The sequence below is a fragment of the Heterocephalus glaber genome, unplaced genomic scaffold (assembly GCF_053883595.1).
Source record: "Heterocephalus glaber isolate CG9 unplaced genomic scaffold, H.glaber_assembly_v1.0 deba00001175, whole genome shotgun sequence".
Classification (NCBI taxonomy): domain Eukaryota; kingdom Metazoa; phylum Chordata; class Mammalia; order Rodentia; family Bathyergidae; genus Heterocephalus; species Heterocephalus glaber.
The window spans coordinates 378,321-392,964 of record NW_028258207.1 but is presented as its reverse complement, the minus strand read 5'-3'; the positions used below and the strand labels follow the sequence as shown (position 1 = coordinate 392,964).

The 14,644-nt window shown below is 56.5% G+C and overlaps 1 long non-coding RNA gene across 5 annotated transcripts; it reads right to left on the bottom strand.

Moving 5' to 3' along the window:
- Positions 1 to 1,055: 1,055 nt before the first annotated feature.
- LOC106008788 (uncharacterized) lies at positions 1,056 to 14,080 on the bottom strand. Of its 5 annotated transcripts, none has more exons than XR_015451085.1 (5): positions 13,560 to 14,080; positions 8,036 to 12,946; positions 7,640 to 7,766; positions 4,167 to 4,293; positions 1,057 to 3,827 (listed from the first exon to the last, which is right to left on the bottom strand). It is a non-coding gene; the product is annotated as an uncharacterized LOC106008788 (long non-coding RNA). The 5 variants fall into 5 exon arrangements; XR_015451082.1 differs by lacking the exons at positions 1,057 to 3,827; positions 4,167 to 4,293 and adding an exon at positions 6,499 to 6,650 and having other exon boundaries at positions 8,036 to 8,187; positions 8,610 to 12,946; XR_015451084.1 differs by having other exon boundaries at positions 1,056 to 4,293.
- Between the last annotated feature and the right edge of the window lie 564 nt (positions 14,081 to 14,644).

Below are 14,644 nucleotides of genomic sequence, written 5' to 3'. Positions count from 1 at the left end.
AGCCGACCAGGGCGCAGAACCAGGGAGAGCTTGCATTAGGGAGGTCGTGCAGCTCCCCACACCACTGAGCTGAAGGCCCCGCAGGAGCTGCTGAGCCAGACCTCCATCCTCCCTTCCTCCTCACAGGCTGCCTATCGCCTGTCAGGGCACTGCAGTCTTCTTGGCAAAGAAAGAAGCCCTGGGTCAGCCCTGACCCCCAGGGCGCACCCCGGCCGAAAGGTGCCTCCTCAGTCTCATTCCCTGGATCCCATCACATGAGCAGCTTGTTCGATCACACACCCTGCTGTGAAGATTCTGCCTCTCCAGGCCCAGTCAACTGGCCGTGGGTGAAATCCCCTAAAGCCAGGACCCAAAGCAAGCCTTTCCTCTTTTGAGCTGTTTGTCTCAGGTATTTTGTCACAGTAACAGAGAGCTGACTAACATGCAGGCCCCACACCCTCACCCTGAAGCCCTGGTAGTTGCATCCTGAGGTTGGAGTCCCCTGTGGTTCCCCAGGGCCTGAATACAAACCCTGTCCCTACTGAACATGCTGCAGGCCCCCCGACCTAGCTGACACAACAGCAACCAGCCCAGGCTGGAAGAGAATCTCCCACTGGGGCCACGAGGCTTGAGAAGGTGACGAGTCACCATTAAGCCTGTCCCACACAGGAGGATTGTAGTCTTGGGTCTCCTGACCTTCAAGAAACACATGGTGGTGCAGGCCTGCAATCTCAGCACTCAGGGAGGCTGAGGCAGGAGGATCACAGGTGCCCACGCTGGGCCACTGAGCAACTTCGTGAGACCCTGTCCCAAAATTTTAAAAAGGGCCGGGGATGTAGCTCAGTGCAATGACCCTGGGCTCCATCCCCAGTGCCATAGTAAAAAGAAAATGGAGAGTTAATATATTTAAGTAGGAAAAATGGCCACTTAATTCCATTTAAACTGAATTTAACATTTTCTTCCACTATGAAAGTAGACAATGTAGCACAGAAATATCAGCAAGAGCTGTGACTCTGTCACTAATAGAAATCTTTGATATTTTCATCTCACGTTGCCATTCGCGAATATAGTCCAAGATGCCATTTACTTGCAGTATGCTAGGGGTCCCACTTGTCAGCCAGGACATACCTCATTCCCAGCAGGTGCCTGAAACTGGATAGGACTGGACCCTATATAGGAGGTGTGGTCGAAAACTATGGCTAATGTTTACTTTTTAAAATTTATTATAGTATAAGCCATATTCCCATGAATCCCCCACTTTGAACTCATCCCATCATCCTCACCACTTCCTGCAGCAGCTCTGGAGCCCTCTTTCCTTAGTGTCTTTAGCTGCACTGTCCTGGCTGCCTCTGCCTCCGTGTCCTGAATGAATTCAAAATGTTTCCCTTTGATGGTCGTTTTGGCTCTGGGGAGGAGCCAGAGTCACGCGTTGCCGGATCCGGGGAATGAGGACGTGGGGACAGGGCGTCAGTTTGTACTGGACAGGAAATGCTGTTCCAGCACCCGTGTGGCCCAGAGCAGAGTCGTGGCGGAGGGTGAAAGCGCTGGCCCATTTCTCAGCCGTTTCCCCCGCACATCATTTCTCAAATGCTCCAGGAGCCGGCCTGGCACCCAGGGCTCCCCACCGCGCTCCTGGTGCAGACTCCCCCGGCGCAGCTCCGCAGGGTCAAAGCGCCGCTGGGTCTGGACTGGCGAGGAGACCCGGGTGCCTCCACTGAGCTCTGAGCCACGGCCTCAGGACGGCAACAGAGGCCCAGGTTCGTCCCCCACCGTGATACATCTTAAAAGCAGGAACCTGAGGTGCAGGATCCCGCAACTCCAGCACAACTGACCAGGCTTCACGTTGGCCAGTCGTTTGTGCCCCGCGATCTACGGCACACTTTGTTCAAAACACACCTTCTCTCACCTGGAGCTCACGACCCAGTGACAGCACTGGACGAACTGAAACGTCACACACCGTGGCTAAGGCTCAGTGACAGCCAGAGACAGCAGTATTTTGAAATCACACCTTGTGTGTTGTTGTTGTTGTTTTTCCTATACCTATGACAAAGTTTAACTTATAACGTAGGCACAGTAAGAGATTAAAAATAATTAATAAAATGGAATGATTTTAACGATTTACTGGAATAAGTGATATGAGGTGGTCTCTGTCTCTGTGACACACACGCACGCTGTTTAATTGCACCTCAGTTAAACTGACCACACTCACCCTGCTTTGTCCTGGGGTCTGAGGGCAGATCCGGTGCCTACGGAATGAGAGGAGGTGAGATGAGGGCCCGGGCACCGTGACGTGGCACTGGGCTGCTGCTGACCTCCTGACCCGTTAAGTCTGATGGGAGTCCTTGTGCCCTAAGGACTCCAGGTGACAGCAGGTGACCAAAACCACAGAAAGCACCACCCGATAAGGAGGGACTGCTTCGTCTCCCACCACCCGCTCCTCGGCCTGCTGCTAGGGTCTTGTTATCTGAAACGTGAAAAAGAAGCACATGTATTGCTGTGGCCCAAATTTATTTTTAATATTTTGATTGCTATATTTCAATTGATTTTCTTTATAATCCTTTGTGGGGATTTTTTATGCATTTAAAAATATTATCCTGGGCTAGGGATGAAGCTCGGCAGCAGAGCACTTTTCTAGCATTTGTGAGGCCCCAGGTTCGATCCCCAGCACCACAGAATTCATACACGCGGATATACATGTACAGTGGTGCCTCGGTTCATAATTTGTTCTACAGTTTGGGGACAGATGGCCACGTTTGTGTTTGTGTGGGAAAGATGGCCTTGATCATGTTTGTCACCCAATGCAGAGTTTGCAAAAAAATCAAAATTTTGCCAAAGACTTCTGTTTTCAGACCAAACTGTTTATAAACAAAAGTGTTTGTGGTACCATTGTATGTGTACGCATGTGCATGCATTCAGGAGTACATGAATGCATACATATATGCATGTGTGCATACATACATATATACATAAAAATATGATCCTAGTAGGGGTCCATAGGCTGTGGAAGATCCTGGGCCGTGCAAAGGCCCCAGTGCCTTGGAGAGAGCCCAGCAGAGAGGGAAGTGGTGGCCCTGGTCAGGAAGGGGCCCCATTCCAGCTGCAGCCATGGGCCCAGGAAAAGGCAGAGCTCAGTGGGCACCATCTCAAGCCCCTGGACTGGGACCCACAGGGCAGCCTCAGTTTCCCAGTGGAGGCCCCTGGATAACAGGACCCAAACCCAGGGTTTTCCTGGAAAGCAATCACGTCACCGGCCGTCACCAGAAGCCTGCAAGACAGGGTGTGGGAGTTCCCCGCCCCCCGGCACATGGTGGAGCTCCTGCCCGGGATTCAGGTTGGACAGTGGCGAGATTGTGTCAGACTTGCCAGGTGCTTCCCGCTGACCTCTGCTTCTGCCTCCAGTGACACCCACAGCTCTGGGGACAGCTCTGTGTGAGCTCTCAGAATCCACGGGGAGCACACATGGTACCCTCCTCTGCCCCTTGTAGGGCTGCTTCTGAAGCCACAGCCAGCTGGGGGAAGGGCCAGCAGCTGGCCCACGCTGAGAGGCTCCTGGGTCCCAGCTGAGCTGGGCCGGGCCCTGAAGGTGACAGCGGTCTCCCGCCCTTCCTCCAGCCCTGTGTGGCTGTGCCACTGACTTTCAGCGAGGGTGATTTGAAAAGAGGCGACTGCAACTCCCACGTCCCCAGTTAGCAGGAAGGGGCCTCACTCCTCCCTCCACGTCCCACTGGCTGGAAAGCAGAAGTCTGGTCAGCCAGCCGGGTCAGGAACGAAGCCCTCCCTCCCGGGACTCACCTTCGGAACCTCCTCCCAGCTCCAGCGGGAGCAGCCTCTGTGATCAAGAGCACAGGCTGGAAGGGACACCCGTGACGCCCAAGGCCGGTCAGAAAAGGCACGCTGGCTCTCCCGGTCCCCAGCAGAGGACCAGTCACCGAGTGGGGGGACACTCCGGCATGCTGTGGGGGTCCGGGAGGGCCGAGGCCTCCACCCACAGCCACACAGTGGAAACTGAACCTCTGCTCATCACACCCTCCGGGGACAGCGCCCTGCTCCCTGGCACCCAGCACCGCCCGCCAAGCCGCCCCCAACCACTGCCCTGCTGGGGAAATCGGAGAGGACAAAGGATGAGTTCTGGGTGATGGCTACGTCAGGTGACCACCACGGGTTGAGTTCCATCCCTCCAAACTCACAGGTTGAATTCCTAGGCCTCAGGACCACCGGAAGCGATGCGATTAACAGGCAGGGTCTTGGCAGAGGCAAACTGAGGTGGGCCCTCCTCATGATGGCTGGCATCCTGAAGGGATGGGCACCCTGCAGCTGGACACACACGTGGCAAGAATACCAAGTGACCATGAAAGATCAGACTGGGGGAGGCCCAAAGTCCCGAGAGGCCAGAGGTGGCCAGAGAGGTCTGCGTGTGAGCAGGGTGACCCACAGGGCCAGGACAGGGGCCTCCGTTTACTTGTTGATTTGGGCGCTCATTCCCCTGTGACCTCTGTCGGGAGAGCACACGGGACCTGGGGAGGTGCAGATGCTGCTTTGTGAGGATGCAGCCTCAGCCCCATTTGACGGAGAACAAAAGAACAGCAGCTAAAGAAGCGGGGCTTGGACTCTGTACCCCAGAGGCCCGAGCTGCCGAGGGGCCAGCCTGCCCACCCTGCTGAGGCCCAGGACCCTCAGCACTGCCTGGAGGTCACCTGTGGCAGGCACCACATCTCGAATGCTGGGACTGTCATGAAGCAGAGCCACAGGCTGGGGGGCAGAAGCAACAGAAGTTTATCTTTCCGCAACTCGAAGGCCCTAGGTGTCTGTAGGGTGGCTCTGCAGGCCAGGCGGGACCTCTGCCCTGTCCTCTGGGCCTTGCCTTGTCCAGGCAAGAAGAGGCTGGGGTGGGGATAGCTGGCCAGGGATGGCCAGGGCCGGAGCCTGCAGAGGAGGAAGCAGGAGAAGCCTGCCTAGCTGCGGTATTTTTACCCAGACCTGTGCAAACAGAGGTGCAGGCTCCTCTTTGCCCTGGCACCTGGCCTGGAAGGCCCTGACCAGGTAGGCAGTGCCACTCGGTGAGGAGCCAGAGAGGAAGGGTGCAGGGGGAGGGCAGGTAAGGAAGTGGCGCAGCCACCCCGAGACTCCGGCCTGCTCCTGTCTAGGCTCCATGGACTGCGGGCAGCAGTGACAGTGGCGGCCACAGGGCCTCACGTCTGTGCTGAGCAGGGCAGGTGGGGCTGGATGCAGGGCCAGGTGGCTTGGAGATCAGGGCCAACCTGGGGCAGAGATCAGCCCAGACTGAGGCCTGGAAAGGGCTCAGGGGTCGGGCTGGGGTCACGAGTAACCGGAGGAGGCCAGGGTTGGGCAGGGATCACCCCGTGGCTATGGGTCAGGCCCAGAGTCGATATCAGAGCTATAGGAAGGGTTGCCGGCCCAGGCTCCGCTCTTGTTCCGGGAACGTCTGGGCCCGTCCTCCCCCACAGAGTGCTCCAGACTCCGCAGCGGGGCCACTGACCCCGACTCCAGCCCACAAGTGCTACAGCAAAGTCCCCTGGGAGCTGATGCAGGAGGCTGCTCTGGGCAAGGGTCAGTCCAGGCCAAGGAGCCAGGCCAGGTAGAGCCTGGGGGACCCCATGGGGGCCAAGGAAGGAACCGGGGGATCCTCAGAGCTGGGTGACAGTGCAGCACTAGAAATCTGGGAGCAGAGAGAGGCAGGGCCAAGGCAGCCTCTCACTCCCCTCTGTGAAGAGATGACTTCCAGGTGCCAGCCCCGCCTCCGGCCCAGAACAGAACAAACTCCTCCCTGCCCTTGTGGGGCTTCTGTTCTAGCAGGGGAGATAAACAGTAAGAAAGTCCACTCCTGGCCCTGAGTGCAGGCCCTTAGAGGGTGATGAGTGCTGAAGACCAAGCAGGGAAAGGCCTTCAGGGGCTGCTTTTTGGTGTTCAGTGAAGGAGGAGAGAGGAGGAAGCCACTCGGGTTCCAGGGGAAGAGCATTCCCGGCAGAGGGAGCAGTGCTGACCCAGAAGCAAGCGGGTGTAGGATTAAGCTCTCAGGAGGCCAGCATGGCCAGGGGGGCAGGAGGAGGCAGAAGAAGTGGAACAAAGAACAGGACCACTGGGGTCCGGTGCACACTTAGAACTAGGGAGAGCTGGGTGTGGTGGCCACTCTTGTAATCCCAGAACCCAGGAGGCTGAGGCAGGGGCATTGCTGCAAGTTTGAGGCCACCCTGGGTGAGTTCCAGGCCAGCCTGAACTGCATAGTGAGACCCTGACTCTAAATAAACAAACAAAAATGAGTGACTAGGGAAAGGTGGGACTTTGCTGATGCTTCAAAACAGTCTGAGAGAGAGAGGTTGAATAACCCCCCCCCCGGGGGTGGGCAGCAATCCAGCTCCGCTGCGGTGCCCTCCCAGACCCGAGACTCAGTTTTATCCAGAGGACAGGCGGCAGGGAGAGGGTTCCCTGTAGTCAATTCCAGGGTGTGAATCATTTTATACAAACAAGAGGTTTTGAAAAAAAAAACACCGTAAGGCAAGGAAGGGAATGAACCCAGCACTGACTGTTTATGCCACTGAGGAATGTTAGTATTCTGCAAATGGAAGAGCAGATTTTTTGTGATGGCACTGGGGTTCTCATCCTCCAAGTCACAGATGGCCGCAGCTCTGCAGTCTGAGCCAGCATGGTCACTGCTGAGATGGGAACGCCAAGGAGGTAAAATCAGGGATGGGCTCCAGGGAGTGGGTTATGTTATTTCATCCACATCCTGTAGTTGGGAGCTCTTTCTGATGAGTTAAAGAACAAGCTTAATGCCCAGCCCAGATGCTGAGCCTGAGGAGGGAAGGGCTGGGAATTTGGAGGAAGCTGCTGTGGGGAACAAGACGGTGAGCGGGCGAGGGGTGCGCTCCGGCTTCCATCACTGTGACAAAACATCTGCTTCAAAAGCGGCAAAGCCAGGTGTGGTGGTGCACACCTGTAATCCCAGCACTCAGGAGGCTGAGGCAGGAGGATTGCCGTGAGTTTGAGGCCAGCCTGAACTGCAAAGGGTGACCCTACCTCAAAAAACAACAACAAAAAATGAGGCAAGGTAGGGCTGGGCTGCAGCTCAGGTGTGGAGCATTGGCCTGGCTTTCATCCCCAGCACCAAAACTTTTAAATAAATAAAAGCAAGAAAGAGGAAAGGCTTGGATCATGGGTTCAGAGGGCTCAGTCCATGGTCACTGGCTCTTGCCGTTGGGCTCTTGGCAAGGCAGAACGTGGTGGTGGGAGTTCACGGTGGAAGGGACAGCTCACCTCACAACAGCCAGGAAGCAAAGAGAGAGGAAAATGAGCACCCAGGATCCCCCTGTCCCTTTAGGACACACCCCCAGGGACCTCCTGCCAGGCACCACCACCTTGTCCCAAGCCCTCAGAGCAGGGACACCCACCCTCCCACTGCAGATGAGATGCAGCTGACCTGAGACAGGAGGCAGAAACTGGCCTCTCTTCCCCATCAAGCATCTGTCTCCTCCTCTTCCTGCTCCTCCTGCTCTCTCCCTGGCCTGGGCTAGCTCATGCAGTGTCCCCCTTGGCTGCTGCCCCCTGCAGCCTGGCTGCCAGCAGCTCCAGTCCGATGCTCTTCTGTCTACACCACCCGGCCCCTCCACACTTCCCCCAGAGGAAAAAGAAGGCTGCTTCTGACCTCCCTCCTTCAAGGCCGTCCTGTCCCTGCTTGAAGAAGGCAAGGTGAGGACCCCAGGGGCTGGCAGGGCCCCCTCGGTGCGCTCCTCCCTGGAAAGGCGTCCTCTCTTGGGCAGATGATCTCTCGCCTAGAGGAGATTGGGGTTGGGAGGAGGAAAACCAGAAGTGGAGCCCGGAGGTTCCTGCTCAGGCACCTGGGACCCAGAGAGAAGCAGGGGAGGACTTCTCTGCGATTCTCCCAGACTGTTCCTGGGAGCAGCACTAAGCTGTGGACTGAGCCCCCACCAAGGAAGGAAAGGCTGGGAGGGAGACCCGGGCTTGCACACCACAGTCCCCACCCAGGGTGGCCACCAGGGACAATGGCACTGTCAGCTCTGTCTCCACTGTGGGGTGTTACCTGCTCCCAGAGAGGTGAGAGGGCAGAGGTGGGGCTGGGACTCCAGCCACAGTCAGAGCAATGAGGGTGATAAGAAGAAGCATCTCCCTGTTGGCTCGTGGGCAGAGTCAAGCTGCAGGGGCTCCAGGGGCCTCTCTGTGTGACACCTGTGGCTGAGGTGGAGGACAGATGTGGGGAAAGACTGAGGCTCTCCCAACAGAGTTCAGGTCTCTTGCCGTCCCTGCCAGTCCTCAAGCCACCAGCCTGGCCACAGTGCCCAGCCTGCTGCAGACACCCCAGGACAAATCCTGGGTCCCGTGCGGAGGCAAAGAGGCCAAGTGGATGCACCCACCCTCCCCTGCAAGGACGAGGATAGCAGCCATGCCTGGCATCTCCCAGGTCTGGGCTGTGTCCACTTCTCTGCCCATCCCCTTCTGGAGCATCTGCCTCACCAAGAGCAACTGCCATGTCAACGGCCAGGATCCTCACTTCCGGTGGAAACCCTTACTGGCCTCTGCAGACACACTCCTGGGTGCCCCACTTCACCCAGCCACAGCCCACACCACCACCAGAGGCAAGTGAGCTGGCAGCAGACCTGCCCTCCTCCCCGCAGGCAGCTCTGCAGGTCTCTGTGATCCCAGCTCCTGATGTGAGATGGTGACTGTAGTTCCCCGGCTTTGTCATAGCTTGATTCTTGCTCTTACGTTTATGCATAAACATGAGTTAAATATTAAACATTATGTCATATATTAAATTCATAAATCTATTTCCTAATGTATTGAATTACAGAGTGAAATTACCATTTTCCTTGCTTATCCTATCCTTGCGTTGTTTTAATATCAGCATACACCACTCATAGAGCATGCTGGGAACATGATTCCCTTCACATGGGAATTATCTGTGCCTTTGAGGCTTAGGGAATCCTCCCATAAAACCATCGGGGCCTGGTATCTTTTTTAGAGGCAACTCTAATATTTCTCTAGAAAGCACCCATTTCACATAGATGTTTGAATAATATTGCCACACAATATCATTCTTTTATAGTTTTAAAATATTCTCTGTTCCTGGAACTACATCCCTTGTCTTCTAAGTTTCCACTTTTGTTCTCGATCAGGCTTGCCAACTTTTTATCTATTTACCAGCCTTGTTATGGCTGTGTCTAGCTGTCCCCACAAGCCTCAAGTGGTCAGAGATGGAGCTTTTTCAGAGGTGGCTGGATCTAAGGTGTGTGACTGATTCATGGTGCAATGCTAGGATTAAGGGTGTGTGATTACTAAATCAGTCCTGATTGGTTGTGCACCTGCCCTGATCCCAGTACCCAAGAAAGACTATAAAGGTGGCAGAAAGCAGCTGCTGAGGGCCCTTGCTTCTCTGAGCTGCTCCTCCTCTGCCAGGCCCCCTGCCTTGGAGCCAACCGACTATGGACGGAAACCTCCACACACTGTGAGCTAAATGAACCTGTCCTCCCTTAACTTGTGGGCATCGGGTATTTTGTCTCAGCAATGAGAAAAGTAACTAAGCCACGCCTGTTCAAGGGGAAAGTTGTGCTCATTCATCCAATATTTTATTTTGACCATTACTTTCTAGTTTTATCTTCACTAATGCCTCCCTTTCTTCAGATTTAATTTGTTGTTTCTTTTCCACTGTTTTTAGTTGTAAAATTATTTCACTGATTTTCAGTTTCTCTTGTTTGTAGTATATCTAATGTAGGCTGTAAATTTTTCTCTAATTGTGTAATGTCTATATTATTCAGGTTTTAATATTCATTATTATTTATTTCTAAATAATTTATAATTTCTTTACTCCTTTAATAGAGGGTGCATTTTGGTGTTTTAGTTCATTAATTTTGTATGTGTGAAATATTTTCAATAATGTAGGAGAAAAGAATAAGAAAATCAAACCCCTGGTATCCACCAGCTACTTTCCAGAGACCTTAACATGAAGCCATGTTGGCTGTAGATATTTTCAGTACAGTCTGCAGCACAATTGGTACCCACTGTGCATCCTTCCTGTGGGTTCTAAGACAGCACTGGCGACTCCTGACCCTTGGGGTGCAGATCCTGTGATCCCCTCCCCTTGAGGTGGGTGGGCCTGACTTAATCAGGTGATTTTAAAAAGAGTTTCCAGAGTTGAAAGTCAGAGGGGTTCAAAGCCACAGCCAATGCACTCTTGGTACCCTGATTAAAAAGGTAACATCGGGCCGGGGATTTAGCTCAGTGGTTCTGGTGCCTGCCTCGCAAGCACAAGGTCCCAAGTTCCATCCTCGGTTCCAAAAAAAAAAAAATTTTTAAATTAAATTATTAATGGTAAAAAGGTAACATTTATGGAGACGGCTGCAGAGCCAGGACGTGAGATCAGCCTCGAGGAGATGAGAAAGACCCAGCCAATGGCCATCAAAAAAACAAAAAAAGAAGAATCCTCCAGCTGAAGGAATTGGATTCTTCCAACAACTGGAGTGACCTTGCAGGAGGACCTGGGGCCCTACGTGTGCCCACAGCCCGGCCAGCACCTTGTTTTGCCAGAGGATCTTGCTAACCCTCATGCGGACTTCCGACTACAGGAAACAGAGGCAAGGTGGTGCTGCTTCAAGCTCCCGTGTCTGTGCTGACTGCTGTCCGGGATGGAATGAACACACTTCCGCTCTTCCACCCGACCTCCCTCTGCAGAGGAGCCCCAACGCAGCTCTGCTGTTCACCATTCCCGAGCACGCTCTGTACCTTCACTGCATATTTATGTGACCATGAAAGTTACGCAGTACTGGCTTTAGATATTAAATCCGCCTGCGGGACCCTGTGCATAGCATTCTGCACCTGCTGTGGTTGCTCAACAGCGTACTCAGCTCCACAGCCCCGGGAGAGACGCGCCTGCCGTCCACTCATCTCCATGGCTGACTAAAATCCCTGAGACGAGGGTTTCCAGCCACTCACCACCACTGCAGATGTCAAAGCTGCCCTGACAAATGTTGTGTAGATGTTCGGGTTATTGCACCTTCCTGATGGATAGGAAGTTCTAGCCATGTGCACTATCATCCTCTTTGTACATTTTGTTGCTTTTCCTCTTGAATTCTCACTTGCCCCATGATGAAGGTGTCTGTAATCATTCCTGACATCTGACTTTATGCTCCTGCGAACAGCCCATCCTCCCTTGAGTTTATTCCTCCCATCCATACAATCTACTGGCTTGGCAGCGTTTTCTTAGTTTCATTTTCCCTTCTTTTGGCTCTCTGGGAGTCACACAAAGATGGCCAGTACCAGTGGGGTTTTTTTGGTTTTGCTTTTGTTTTCTTTTGGTACCGGGGATCAAACTCGGGTCCTTGTGCTTGCGCAGCAGGTGGTGAAACCACTGAGGTAAATCCCCGGCCCCCACCAGTGGGTTTTTAACACACTAACCTCTGATGGCATAAACCATGTTACTTAGACCCCTTAGATCCGTCTCTTCCTGCCTGTCTCCCTTTTGCTGAACCCCTGCCTGGGCTCAGCTCTGCCCAGTACACAGGGCTGCAGGGCTGGGCGAGGGAGAGGGGCATGGGAACTCAGTGGTCCCCAAGGCCTCAGTCTGAGCTCTGCCTGGGTACAAAGTCCCCCGAGGGCCCTGCTGCCCCAGGGAGCAGCCTCTTGGGGTCCTGGACACATCTCTGGGACCACCCCTCCCCCAGGTACCAGAGCCCTGCTCCAACTCTGCCTCTTCTAGCTGCCTAAGAAACTCAGTGTAGGAGAAAATATTTATCTTGGCTCACGGTGTCAGACATTTCAGTCCATGGTTGGCTGGCTCCATTGTGTCTGAGCTGGCAGGGAGGGGTTGGTGGCACAAAGCTGCCCACCTGTCAGGGAGCAGAGGAGGTGGGACAAAAGTGGGACCTTTGAAGCCCCACCCCCAGGGACCTACTTCCTCCAACCATGGCCCTCCTCCTCGAGATTGCCCCATCTCCTGACAGCGCCACGGGCTGGCACCAAGCCTTTAGCACACAGCTTTCAAGGGACTTTTTGTTTGTTTGTTTTGTTTTTTGAGACAGGGTCTCGCTATGTAGTCCAGGCTGGCCTCAAACCCATGGTGATCCTCCTGCCCCAGCCTGAGGAACACTGGAATTACAGGTGTGTGCCACCACGCCCATCTCGGGGAACATTTCAGATGCAAGCCATCATGGTGGCCATCCCTGTGCTAGCCCTCAGCTGCAAGCAGTCATGTCCCCTGTACCGGAATATATAAGCACACTCTTTTTTTTTTTTTTTCCAGGGCTCAAACTTGGGACCTTGCCTGTGTGAGGCAGGTGTGGCACTACTGAGCTAAATCCCCAGTCCATAAGCACACTCTTGTACACAGACGCAGACAGGTACACACACACAAACACCCGTGCACACTGTGGTGAGGCCATCAGAGAAGAAGCAGGAGGAGCAGCCCTCCCTCCAGTTTCCCAGACTCCCTGCATCTCTATGCTGGCTGCCTGGTGACCTCCCAGCCACACTGAGCCCTGGGATCCTGAGGAATGGATCTCTAAGGTCACCCCTCTCTGTACCCAAGGGAACAACTGAGGTCTTCTCTGTCTCTGACCCCCAGAGCAGAGCAGAAGCTCTCCTACCCTTCCATGCCCTGTGCCTCAGTTTTCCCACGTACAGCTGCAGTGCCACCTAAACGTCCCCTGTTTCCGCCCAGGTCATGCAAGGCTCCCCTGAAGGGGACTCGTCAGTCACACTCATGGTGGGTCAGACCAGGGCAGGTGGCAATGCGGGAGGGATGAATGACATTCGTGCCGGCCCTCCACACCAGAAGAGCCTGGGGCGAGGTCAGCCCCCAGCTGGCAGTGTGGGTGGCCTTCGGGGACATCCTGGGGCGGTGACTCCCTGGGACCCCATCATGCAGCTCAGGTCCCCTCTGTGGTCCGCAGCTGCCCTTTCCAAGAACCTCACCGCCACCGCTGAGCTCCTGCAGCAGCGCCTGGAGGAGGCAGTGAGAACAGGATTCTGAGAGGGGTGTGGAGGGCTGGAGCATCGCGGGAGGCGCTCGGCTCGTGCCGGGAGGAGGAGGCGGGCGGGCGGGAAGCCAGGCGTTCTCCGTGAGTAACTGAGACCCCCCACCCCGCTATGCCTGCTGTCACAGGGGCGGTAGGTGGCTGCCTCCTTCTCCCAAACCTCCTGCATCCAGGGCTCCCTTGGGATGCCGGCATCCAATAGGAGAGTGGCGGCTTGAGCCAGAGCCTGGGGCCAGGTTCCAGGAGCCCAGAGGGGACACAGAACCTGCACCCCAGGGAGCAATCACAAGAAGGGGACCAGGGGGCAGGGGTGCCTGTTCCTCCCACGCCAGCACTGTCCGGGCAGAGGCCTACTCCAGAGGGGCCCAGGCTTGGGCCAGGGTGGAGACAGGAGGAGAAACCCCAGGGAACTGCCGTCCACCCCCGGTAGCCGCCTGCCCAGCCTCTGCTTCTGAATCCTCTCCTTTCCCAGAGCCCCAGCACACCCAGGGGGCACATGATGGTCCCTCATCAGAGTCCACGAAGCCCCTGAGACTGGCGATGCTGATCCCCACCCAGGGTCTCAGACACAGGACTCACAGTAGGGGACAGGCTGCAACGCGGTCACGGTTCGCCATGGTTGCATGTCTAGTTGCTTTTGCTACTTTCTTTCTGCTTCTGCCACTTCCGAGAGTGTTTTGTGCCCTTCGGTGGGGATGAAGGCTGCTTCCCCCGGCACAATTCGGAGAGAAGCAGCTTGGCGCTGAGTCCACCGGAAAACGCTGCCCCCTGCACTGCCTTCATCTGGCGGGGGCAGCGCCAGGCGGGCGCGGTCCGAGCCGCCATCCGCCCTGAGGACAGCGCCCCCGGCCGGCAGCCTCAGCCTGCTCCCGCTGCCCGCGCAGCCCGTGTCACCCCAAGGGTCCCGGGACAGCGTGGTGCCTGGCTGCCCCTGTCCCCAGCCCCGGATCCGGCCCTCGCAGGTGCGAGCCAGGGCGCGATGGGGCCGCGGCAGGCAGAGCCCTCTCCCGGGACAGCAGCCGGCAGGGTGAGGCCCAGGACGAGGTCACGAGCCCACAGCGCCCTCCACGCGGGTCCGCCGGGCTCCAGAGAGGCCAGGCCAGGGCTTCTGCCCCCTGCGCGGCCCAAGGACTCCCCCCCCCCCGCCACTGCCGTCCCGCCCCGCGCCCCGCGCTGCGTGGGCCTCGGGGAGCCGTGACAGGCGCCGGGGCCAGGGATGCGCCTGGGGTCCCCAGCCGGCCTCGCACCGCCCTCGGTGCGCGCCAGCGGGAGGGTAGGGGTCTCAGGACAGCTCTCCGCGCGAGGGCGCTGACTGCCTCCTGCGCCGCGGAAGGGCGCCGCAGCTCCGCTCCCGGCCGGAGCTCGCAGTCCCGCGAGTGGACGTGAGCGGCCCGCTCCCCCCAGCCTCTGCCCACCGCGGGTCAGACCTGCGCCCCACGCGCGACCTGGGTGGCCCTTCCGGTCGCGCCTTGGGCCCGCAGCCCGAGCCCTCCGAAGCGCGCGGCAGGACCCTCTCGGAAGGGGGCCGCGCCCCGGGAGGGGCAGGCGGGCAGGACGCGGAGTGGGAGACCGCGCAGTCCCCGCTCCGCGGTGGGGGCGGGCGGAGGTGGCCGCGGCTTCGCGGGTGTGGGGACCCCGGCCCCGCCCACACCTGCGCGGAGCCC